At 43.2% G+C, this 11,805-nt stretch overlaps 1 non-coding gene across 1 annotated transcript; it reads right to left on the minus strand.

The window, feature by feature from the left end:
* Positions 1-2,786: 2,786 nt before the first annotated feature.
* TRNAG-CCC (transfer RNA glycine (anticodon CCC)) lies at positions 2,787-2,859 on the minus strand. Its single transcript has one exon. It is a non-coding gene; the product is annotated as a tRNA-Gly (tRNA).
* Between the last annotated feature and the right edge of the window lie 8,946 nt (positions 2,860-11,805).

The raw sequence follows: 11,805 nt of genomic DNA on the forward strand, positions 1-11,805 counted from the left end.
TAAGGGAAGATAAGAGTATTTGGGACCCCCTCCATGTTATTGATGGGGTCCCAAATGGTTCTAACATACGTTAGAACCACTTTTCTATTGCTGTTGCAAGTGATGAAAACCCAATTCAAAACTAACTGCAGGGCTTCCCTGGTGGCGCAGTGGTTGAGAGTCCACCTGCCGATGCAAGGGACACGGGTTCTTGCCCCGGTCCTGGAAGATCCCACATGCCCCGGAGCGGCTGGGCCCGTGACCCACGGCCGCTGCGCCTGCGCGTCCGGAGCCTGTGCTCCACAACGGGAGAGGTCACAGCGGTGACAGGCCCGCGTACCGCAAAACAAAAACAAAAACAAAAACAAAAAAACTGCAAAAAGAAAAGTTAAGCCTGACTTCAGGCAAAGCTGGGCACAGAGGGGCAGGAGATGTTACGAGGATTTGGTGTGTTTCACTCACCCTGCTCCTCTCAGCTCTGTTTTACTAAGAATTTTTTCACATGGAGCAAAGGAGTCCTATATATAGACATAGAAGCCAGAAGAATTCCAGTTTTCCATGTTTCACAGCACCTGTGATCTTAGGAGACCCTGTTTCTCCCAGCACCCCTGTTAGTTCCTGAAAAAGGCTCTGAAAGGCTCATCCTTGAATCACTGCCTCCGGCCACAAAGTTGCCCACCCCCCAAAGAGCCAGGGTGAGGGGAGCTTTCGGTCTCCAGAGCCACACAGACTGAGGAAGAGGAAGAGGTCTTTCGCTAAATAGACAGTAAGCAGACAAAAATAACAGCGCAACTGGCTACTCCCTCTCCACAAGGTCATCATAGGCTGATTCTGGTCGCGGTAGGAGCCTCTGAAATAATCCCCCTCTGATCCCCGCCTCCCTTCCACGTGGGCTAGACTTAGTGACTCACTTCTAGAGAAGACAGCATGGCAGAGGCGATGGCCTCAATGCAGAGATTAGGTGACAAAGGACTGCAGGTTCCACGTTGGACGCTCTCTTTCCAGCTCTCTCTTGCCTGGTTCACTTGGGGAAGCCAGCGACCATGTTGTGAGTCAGCCCCATGGAGAGGCCCAGGTGAGAGAGCTTGGAAGCCGATTTCCTGAGACTGATAATAGCCAGGTGTGTGAGCTTGGAAGTGGCTCCCCCCCCACCCCCCACCCCTGCCCAGGTCCAGTCTTTAGATGACACCCCAGACTTGGCCGTCAGCTCACCTGCAACTTCATGCAACTCAGCTCAGCTGTGCCCAGATTCCTGACCCACAAAAACGGAAAGATCGACATTTTAATCTATAAGCCACTAAATTTGGGGGCAATTTGTTAAACAGCAATAGATAACTAATACACTGGGGTTGGTGCAATAAGATAATATTTATGTTCTTATGACCAAAAATAGGTAAATACATACAGGATCAGGCAAAAGAATCTGTTAAAATGTCATATGTGATTTCTGCCATATGTGAAGAATGGATATATGTACATGTATAACGGAATCACTATGCTGTACACCTGAAACAAACACAACATTGTAAATAAAATATACTCCAATATAGAATAAAAATTAAATTAAAAATAAAACATTTTAGCTAACCAAAGGGGAAAAGAAAGCTCTTTGGGATTCTTACTAATTTTTAAGAGCCTAAGTGGGTCCCAAGGTAGAGTAATGTCATTCCCTTTGGCCTGGGAATGTTCATGTAGCCCAGGTCTGTCCAGTGGACGGAAGAGAAAGTCTGCTGGGAAGCTTCTGGGAAAAGATTTTCCACTCTTAAAAGAGAGTCACAGGAAGACACTGTCTTCTTCCTCTGGATATTAATGTGTCTGAATATGATGCTGAGATCTTCCTATCAGTCTGTTGAGCAGAAGAAACACACCACTGAGGATGGGGTGTTGTTTCCAAATTTCATCACTGCAGTGATTCAGTGAACATCTTTCTACACAATATATCTTTGCACATTGGTGTATTTTGGTAGAATAAATTCTTAAAACTGGAAGTTCTGGAGACTAGGACATAGACATATAAATTTTTAATAGATGTCGATTTTTGATAAGTTGTCTTGAAAAAGTTTGTATCAATAAAAACTTTCAGCAATATTTATTTAACATTTATATAAAGCTTGCTGTATGCTTACTAAGCAAGTGTCCTAAGGTTTTCCCAAACGTCAACTCACTAATATATGTGAGTGCCTATTTCTCTATACTTTTGCTAACTTATTTTTCATCCATGCTCATCTGATAAGCAGAAAACATCTTCCTGTTGCAAGCTGCATTTCTTTGCAACTTGCAATTAGCATGGTTGAACATTTAAAAATGTTATCTTTGAATGGTCTATTCATGTCCTTGGTCCATTTTCTTTTCTTTCTTTTTAAATATTTAATTATCTATTTACTTATTTGGTTGCACCGGGTCTTAGTTATGGCATGTTAACTCATTTTTAAAAATTATTTATTTATTTTATTTATTTATTTTTGGGCTGCATTGGGTCTTCGTTGTTGCATGCAGGCTTTCTCTAGTTGCGGTGAGCGGGGGCTACTCTTCGTTGCAGTGTGCGGGGTTCTCATTGCGGTGGCTTCTCTTGTTGCAGGGCACGGGCTCTAGGTGCGCAGGCTTCAGTAGTTGTGGCTCACGGGTTCTAGAGTGCAGGCTCAGTAGTTGTGGTGCACGGGCTTAGTTGCTCTGCAGCATGTGGAATCTTCCTGGACCAGGGCTCGAACCCATGTCCCCTGCATTGGCAGGTGGATTCTTAACCACTGTACCACCAGGGAAGTCTGTGGCATGTGAACTCTTACTTGCAGCACGCATGTGGGATCTACTTCCCTGACCAGGGATCGAACCAGGGCCCCCTGCATTGGGAGTGCAGAGTCTTAACCACTGCACCACCAGGGAAGTCCCCTCCTTGGTCCATTTTCTTCCTGGGTTTTCATCTTTCTTTTTCTTGTTAATTTCTAGAGCTCTGTGTATATTAGGGATATTAGCCCTTTAATGTCATATGTGACAAAGTTCAGTAATCACTTATTCACAACTCCAATAGCTAAGAGGCTCTGAAAATTAAGTTTTTTGTAAGTTTGGTGCAACTCTTTTGATAATAAAACATGACTTCAACTGACATGACACTTTTTTCAGCCTTTGCATATTCCGCTGAATGTGAATAGTGGTACATTTTGCTGAAGAGAAAAATCATGTTTGATTCCATGGTACTGACCTAGACCTCACTGGTGCTGTTATATATATACTATGTATTACCTTTTCTAAATTCTGAAGAACTCAAAATTCCATAAAACATTTGTCCTCAAGGATTTCAGGTAAGCAATTGTGGACTTTACACACATGATGCCTGGGGTTTTTTCAGTTCACTTTGGACGTGTTGAATTGCATGTGCCTGTGGGGTCTTTAAGTGCAAATGGCCTGTAAGCATTTGGATACATGAGTTAGGAATTTATGGGAGCAATTAGGCTTGGAAAAGCAGATTTTGGATTTATCAGTATATAGATAATATTTAAAGTCATGAGGGTACGTGTCAGAAGGCATGTTCTGCCAGAAGAGCGATGGGAACATCTAAATCCGAGGGATGGATGGAGTTCCTGGGGGAAAGGGACAGAGGGAAGAGTGGCAAAGAAAGTGTGAATTGGAGAGGGCAGAGGTGCCTTCGTTCTGGGCTGGGCCCAAAGGCTGCAGCCGTGAAGACATGGCAGTGGAGCTGCCAGCCGCAGAGTTCTCAATGGAGCGATTGTTAGACAGCAGAGTGAGAACAGACCCTGGAGTGTGTGTGGCGAGCAGAGTAGCAAGGCTCTCTGATGGTTGCCTCTGTGTCCAGGCTCAGGAACCAGGACCTCAGCATCCCTGAATAACCAAGCATCCTTTCATCAGGCTTCCGAAGCAGGGGGGCCTCCAGCCTTCTTCCTCTCCTGTGAAAGTCCTCTTAAAGGATCTGCAGCAGCAACACGGACGGACCTAGAGGTGATCATACTGAGTGAATAAGTCAGACAGAGACAAATGTCATATGATATCACCTATATGTGGAATCTAAAATATGACACAAATGAACCTATCTATGAAACAGAAACAGACTCACAGACATAGAGCACAGACTGGTGGTTGCCAAGGGGGAGGGGGGTGGGGGAGGGATCGAGTGGGAGTTTGGGATGAGCAGATGCAAACTATTATAGAGAGAGAATGGATAAACAACAAGGTCCTACTGTATAGCACAGGGAACTATATTCAATACCCTGTGATAAACCATAATGGAAAAGAATATGAAAAATATATATATGTATAATGGAGTCACTTTGCTGTACAGCAGAAATTAACAAACAAAAAAAAGAAGGGGTCTGCAGCAGTGTCCCAGCCCCGTCAGACCTCTGTGGGCCCCGCTGTCCAGCAGGCAGCTTGGACCTTGGGGTGAGCAGGTAGTTCCAGCGGTGGGTGCGGGGAGGAGCTGGCCCTCCTCACCCCCCCACGGGGCCGGGGGGACCAGAGAGAGGGCCCCGCCTCTTCCTGTTTATTCCTGCAGAGGGGCCACCTCGGGACCCCTGACAGGGGCATTTAGAAAGTCCTTGCCAGTGCGCAGCCGCCTTGCAAAGAGGGGACTGCTGAGAGGCCTCAGGTCTGCCCCCAACCGGCCTGATGCAAAATTTTTCCAGCTGGTTTTCTATCAGAAGAAAAATCCGTTTTTCATTTTCAGTTGAATGTTCTCAGCCTTAAAACGTGTGCCTTTTGTTCATTCTAATTCGCCTACATTTGCATAAAACAAAAGTTCATTTTCAGAGCAGTATGCAGGGCGGCTGTGCACAATTCCAGTTATTGTATAGAAAAGCTGTGTGCCTAACTTTTTATTCAGCAAGAAAAGAACATATCTAAGATGGTAACGTGGGTGTTTCCTGGAGCTCATACTAGTGATGTCTGTCTCTCAAGAAACAATGGGCACTTATTTGGGATTTCTCAGATTTAGTTACAGTATTCTGATTTTTCATTTCCAGTGGCTCTTGACTGTTAAGTGGGTGAAAAAAATGGTTAATTTCTTAAATGTTTTAAATAGTTGTCCTCAGTTCTGATTTTACCTACAGTGAAAACATCTGAAAGTTTATAATGTTAATAACATCATTCCATCAAGCTAATATGAACTGAAGAACATTAAATAAATATTTTGGTGTAGATCACGACACAAATACTTCCAGTCCTGAGCCAATTTCTGTGTACACACACACACACACACACACACACACACACCCCCAAAGCAAACACTTTTCTTCCAACACACTTAAAAAAGCTTAAGACGGTAAATTTTATTTTATGTGTATTTTACCACAATTTTAAAAAATCCACTTCTCTTCTAAATCTTCAAAATTTGGAAGCATTCATTTAATTAATGAATTTCTGGGAATTCCCTGGCGGTCCAGTGGTTAGGACTCGGTGCTTTCACTGCTGAGGCCCGGGTTCAATCCCTGGTCGGGGAACTGAGATCCCGCAAGCAGCACTGTGTGGCCAAAAAAAAAAAAAGTACTTTCAAGAACTGCTTACTTTAGTTTGAGAGACCTGTGGATTTATTTCCACATAAAGTCAGTGATTATGAAGGCTTAATTTCTTTCTTTCTTTTGCAGCATGCAAACTCTTAGTTGCGGCATGCATGTGGGATCTAGTTCCCCAACCAGGGACCAGATCTCGGCCCCCTGCCTTGGGGGAGCAGAGTCTTAACCACTGCACTACCACGGAAGTCCCTGAAGACTTAATTTAAAATAAACAAACCTTTCAGATGTGATCTACATATATATATATATTTTGAACTCAGAGGACATTTAATTAAAAGTAGGCAACAGCTCCACGAATTTGTGTGCTATCCTTGTGCAGGGGCAATGTTACTTAATCTTTGTTGTTTTGTTCTAATTTTAAGCATGTGTACGGCTGAAGCAAGCACCAGATGTTATAACTCTAGACCAGATTACTTGGCATCTCAGAATTACAGAACAAAAGGCTTAAGAGTCACCTCGAGGTTTTCAAGTGTTTTTCTGCAAATGGGCAAGTTGAATTCTAGGTTGGGTCAAGAACCTGGGACCTTCTGAAGCCATCCTCGGAGAGCCACCCTACAACAGGATACAAACTGAGCCCTGAAAAGTCAAACACGCTCTAGAAAACTTGTTTCAAAAACAGTGGTTCCTTCTACCCCAAACAAAACAGCGGTCCCCTGCCCCACTTCACCTCTTTCCCACTCTCCCAAAGCAGCCACTGTCTCAGTATTTTGTTTCATCTCCAAATCTCTGCTACTTATTGATTAGTCATGGTTAAGTGGTGCCAGTTGTCTTATCCTGTGGAAGATCAGGATTGAACGCTCTTTCACCACCACCAACACACAGACACAACCCCTCTTCCTCTCAGTAAGGTCATGTTGTAAGTTTAGTTACCAATCCATGTTTCCATTACTACTACGATGAAATGTGCCAATCACAGCTGAGTCATGTAATATACTATGGTGACTTTTCCTCTCTTGCTTATCTTAGGATTCTTTTTTTTTTGGCACTTATTTAAAAAAATTTTTAATACAATTTTTAAATGTTACTTCTCATTTACAGTTATCACAAAATATTGGCTATATTCCCCATGTTGTACAACACATCCTTGAATCTATCTCATACCCAATGGTTTGTGCCTCCCACCCCCACAATGGTAACCACTAGCTTGTTCTCTATATCTGTGAGTCTACTTTTTTGGGTTATATTTAGGAGCCTTTTTTTTTCTGCTTTATCATTTAAATTTTATTTTTTTATACAGCAGGTTCTTATTAGTTATCTATTTTATACATATTAGTGTATATATGTCAATCCCAATCTCCCAATTCATCATAGCACCACCACCCACGGATTCTTTTTTGAATAAGTAATTCTTTAAAAAAAAAATCATTTATTTATTTATTTATGGCTGCATTGGGTCTTCGTTGCTGCGCACAGGCTTTCTCTAGTTGCAGCGAGTGGAGACTGCTCTTTGTTGCGGTGTGCAGGCTTCTCATTGCAGTGGCTTCTCTTGTTGCAGAGCACGGGCTCTAGGCGCACGGGCTTCAGTAATTGTGGCACGTGGGCTCAGTAGTTGTGGCACACGGGCTCAGTAGTTGTGGTGCATGGGCTTAGTTGCTCCGCGGCATGTGTGATCTTCCCGGACCAGGGCTCGAACCCATGTCCCCTGCACTGGCAGGCAGATTCTTAACCACTGCGCCACCAGGGAAGTCCCTCAGTAATTCTTTTTTCCCTTAGTGTTTTATGTACCAATCATTTAGTCAACCCTAAACTCATCTTCAGTTATATAAATTTTTTTCTCAAAATCTTCAAACACATCAATCATTCTGATTTGTCTTGGAAACGTATCTCTGGCAGTCTTCTGACTGATGGACTCCCATCTGGACAGGTTGCTTTTGATGCTGTCACCTTGGTGCTTCCCTTCTTTTGTTGGTCTCTTCTTTTGTATGTCCCACATCTTCCTCTTTCTTAGTTTCTCACTTGGTTGAGCAATAGCTTCCCAATAAATGATACATAATAAGTAAATTTTTTGAGAACTTGTGTTTGAAAACCTTATTTTACCTACTTTTATACCAATTGAGGTTTGAGATCACTTTCCCTCAGAATTTTGAGGGTACTGATCCATTTTCTTCTAATTTCCAGTGTTGTTTGATACAGATTCTCAGACCTTTGTACGAAATCTGTTTGTTTGTTTTTTATGGTTTTCTTTGTACTGTGCCTTAGTGTGGTTCTATTTTTATCCACTGTTCTGGGCATTGGCAACAGATGGCCTTCAGTTACATTTTCTTATTTAACTTATTCAGATCTGAAGCCTTGTGTTGTGGTCTTCTAATTTCTTTCCTATTTTCCAACTTTTTTTTTAAAATGACCATTTTATTTTATTATTTTTTAAATCAATTATTTTTGTCTGCATTTGGTCTTTCTCTAGTTGTGACGAGTGGGGACTACTCTGTTGCGGTGCGTGGGCTTCTCATTGCAGTGGCTTCCCTTGTTGTGGGGCACAGGCTCTCAGTGCGTGGGCTTCAGTAGTTGTGGCTCGTGGGCTCAGTAGTTGTGGCTCACGGGCTCTAGAGTGCAGGCTCAGTAGTTGTGGTGCATGGGCTTAGCTGCTCCGCATGTGGGATCTTCCTGGACCAGGGCTCAAACCCATATCCCCTGCATTGGCAGGCGGATTCTTAACCACTGCACCACCAGAGAAGGCCTCTTTTTTGTGTGTATGACTTTGTCGGCAACTTTCTCAACTTCATCTTCTAACCTTCCTATTGTTTCTATTTTCAAGACTTTTTTTGTTTTCTCAGTATTTCTTATGACCCCTTGGTTTTTTGTTTTGTTTAGTGGAGACAAACTCTTTTTTCACGATGTCAAAATCTTGAGGCTCTTACTATTAGGTTTTTTTTTTCCCCAACTTCTGGAATTTATATACCAGTGCTATTCTCAATAGACACAAACTGAAAATCACTCACATTGTAATACACATTGGGATAAATTGTTAAATGTTTACACTATGGAATCCTATGCAACAGTGGCAATGCATGATCACAACAGGCAAGCATATAGGCATATTCACAAGCAACATTAAGGAGTAAAAAGCCCCATCCAAAAGTGGTTATACTGTGTCATAACATTTATATAAAATACAAAATACAGGTAAAGTGACCTTTTTGTTAGATACCAGAACAATATTAAACCTCAAGGGGTGTCACTAGAATGGGACCAGGGGGCCTCTTGAGTATCTGGCAATTTTGTATCTTTATCTAGAAGCTATGTATAGAGTGTATTCAGATTCTGAATTTTCTGAAATTTGTCATTTCCTTACAAACCGTGCATGTTTTTAGTTGTTTTTTATACATAAGAAAAAGTAAAAAAGATATACTAGCGAAGGTAATTATATCAGCACTTTAATATCCATGCTTTTCAAGGTGAAAGTGAAAGGTATTAAATTTAGTATGTTTTAAAAAATGTTTTCTTCCCCTTTCATAGTTCCACTTTCCTCCATATTATTATTATTATTATTATTATTATTATTTTCTGTTTTGATCCTGTCATCATAAAGGCTTTCTTCACATGCTTCGTGATCCTTGGCTGTCTGTACCTATGTAAGGTGGGGACACGATGAAGCTGACTGGAAGCAATTGGTTCACAGGAGTAGGACTGTTGACTGTGGCATTTCTGAAAGTGTGCTTCTTTGGGTACTCCTTGTATCAGTTGTCAGACTTTTCACCGAAGTCTTCTCATCTCCTGGAAAAGCTGGAAAGCATAAGCCTGGTTGCCAGCATTCAGGTAACCAAGCAATGGAAAAAGGTTGGGGTTCTAAGTATTCTGATTACAAACGTTCATATTACCCTCTGTATCAGGCCAGGTCCGAGGGGATTAACTATAAATGGATACAGAGAACTTTCAAGAATAGTCTAGGGCTAAGGGAGAGCACCCAGGGAAGGAACAGACTTGGAAGGGGCTCCTTTCCCATGTCTGGGGTTCAGATCTCATTGCAAAGGCATGGCTGCAGCCCAATGGATGGTGGAGAAGCTTGCTAGGTTTCTCAGGCTAGAGCTGGTCCAATCACTAGGTGAGCGGGAAGCATCCCTCTGGGGTGCAGGCAGGCCAGGTCAAGACCCTGGCTGGGACTGGGGGGGGGGAGGAAACACCTAACTGGATCCTAGTGGGCCAAGGCTGCCCTTCCCCCGCCCACCACTATAGATCAGGTGGGCAGGAAACTCCTCTCTGAGGCTGAAGGGCAGGCTCCCAGAGGGAGGCCAGCAGCAGGAGAGGTGGCCATGTGGCCCGGGCTCTTCACTCACTAAGGGACCGTGTACGGCTGGTGCCCCCCACCGGCCCCCTTCACACCACTGACAACTGGACGGTATTAACAAGAGGCAAACCGAAGGAAAGAAAGGAGGAATGCTTAGAGGGCCCAGCTCACTGCCAGCGCCGGCAATCCCATTAGTCTGCCCGGGCTGATGAAAGCAAGCACCAGACTAGGCGAGGCAGTAGAAGTGGATGGTCTCACAGTTCTGGAGGCTACAAGCCCCAAACCAGGGTGTTGGCAGGGTTGGCTCCGTCAGAGGGCTACGCAGGGAGGACTGTTTGTCTCTCCATGGCTTGTAGATGGCCATCTTCTCCCTGTGTCTCCCTCCACACACCTGTCAAATTTCTCTTTTATGTCACAAATCACACTGGCAAGAGCCACCCTGATGACCTTTAACTTGATTACATCTGAAAAGACCCTACTTCCAAGGAAGGTCACATTCTTGAGGACTGAGACTTTAACACAGGAAGTTTGATGGTACACAATTCAACCCCTAACAGCGACAAAGGGTAGCTTTGGCAATGAGGGAAGACACTGCTAACTGGCACACTCCTTGTTTTCAGCACGCCACCCCACCCTCAACTGCTGCCAGCATTTGCATCTGGAGACCCTCTATTTTGCCCTTTCTAGAGAATAAACAGGCTCACCCTGGGATGTTAGAGAGGCAGCTGCAAGCTGTGCACCGTTGAAGAAGGGATCTGCGGGTCAAACGGAAAAAAGTCGAGATAGACTTTCGACTAGTCCTATCAGCCTCTGCTTCCACTCCTACTCCAGAGGTACGGAGGTCATATTCATGACCATCTAGGGGTGCTCTGGGGGGGGATACCGAGTTGCTCCCTGGCGTTCCCCACTGCTGGTTGAGTCAGGTGTCTGCTGAGTTTTGCTTTCCTGCTTGTGGTCTCCTCTGTTGTTCTTTGTGGCTTGCTGCCTTATAAATTAGTAAATAAACCTTTTATTTCAGAATAATTTTAACTTACAGAAAAGTAGCAAAGGTAATACAGGGAGTCGCCCTCATACTCTCCCTCCTAATGTACCATGTCACATCACCACTGCACCTTTGTCAGAACTAGGAAATTAACTGGCACACTACTGCTAACAGATTTCACCAGTCTTCCCGATGTCCTTCTACTGTTCCAGGGTCCAACCCAGGACACTGCCCTGCGTCACTGCATCCGGCTGTCAAGTCTCCCAAGTCTCCTCAGACTTATCTTCCTGGTTTTCCACGACCTTTACACTTTGGAAGAGTACTGGTCAGGCATTTGGTAGAATGTCCCTCCATTTGGTTAGTGTGACGTTTTTCTCATGATCAGACTGGGGTTAATAGTTTTGGGGGAAGAATAACACGGCGAAGCGTCCTCATCACGTATCAGGCTACATTAATGTAAAATAACATAAGGGAGATTGATGGTTCATCTCTAGCTCTTAATTCTTCAGCCTACATATTTAATACCTGATGTCCAAAGCGTATGCAATACATTAGGAGACAAAATACACATGAATATAATGACATATTAGTCACTGTTCTGTCAAGAAAGAAGGCCACTTGGTCATGTAAAATCAACCTAATACGTCACTGAATTGAGTTTTAAGAAAGTCATTACATTTCAAAAATTATTTTCCTCTTTATTTGAACACAGAAGACATTTACAGCATGCAGGTTAACTATAATTATATGGCGCCTTCCCAAACCAATTATCTTTGAATGTATCTTCAAGCACTGAAAAGAAACCAACACATTCCACAGGTGGACTCAGACTCTTTCCTATCACCTCCTGTCAAACTGAGTTATGCACAGTAGTTTTCTTAAATTAGGCAAATAATTTAATTGATCACCATGAATAAATATTACTTTTATTTCACTGAGTTTCTCTTCTGAACCACTTATCAATACCACTCAGCAGAACATTAATATAGTCAGTCAAAAAAAAGACACGGCAAATTGAAATAAGTGTCAGTGTTCCAGATGATCAGAAGTTTTCATTTGTAAGAGTAAATGCTGTGTTTAATGACCTACCATAGCAAAAG

This window comes from Lipotes vexillifer, unplaced genomic scaffold, assembly GCF_000442215.2.
Source record: "Lipotes vexillifer unplaced genomic scaffold, Lipotes_vexillifer_v1.1 scaffold229, whole genome shotgun sequence".
Taxonomy (NCBI): Eukaryota; Metazoa; Chordata; class Mammalia; order Artiodactyla; family Lipotidae; genus Lipotes; species Lipotes vexillifer.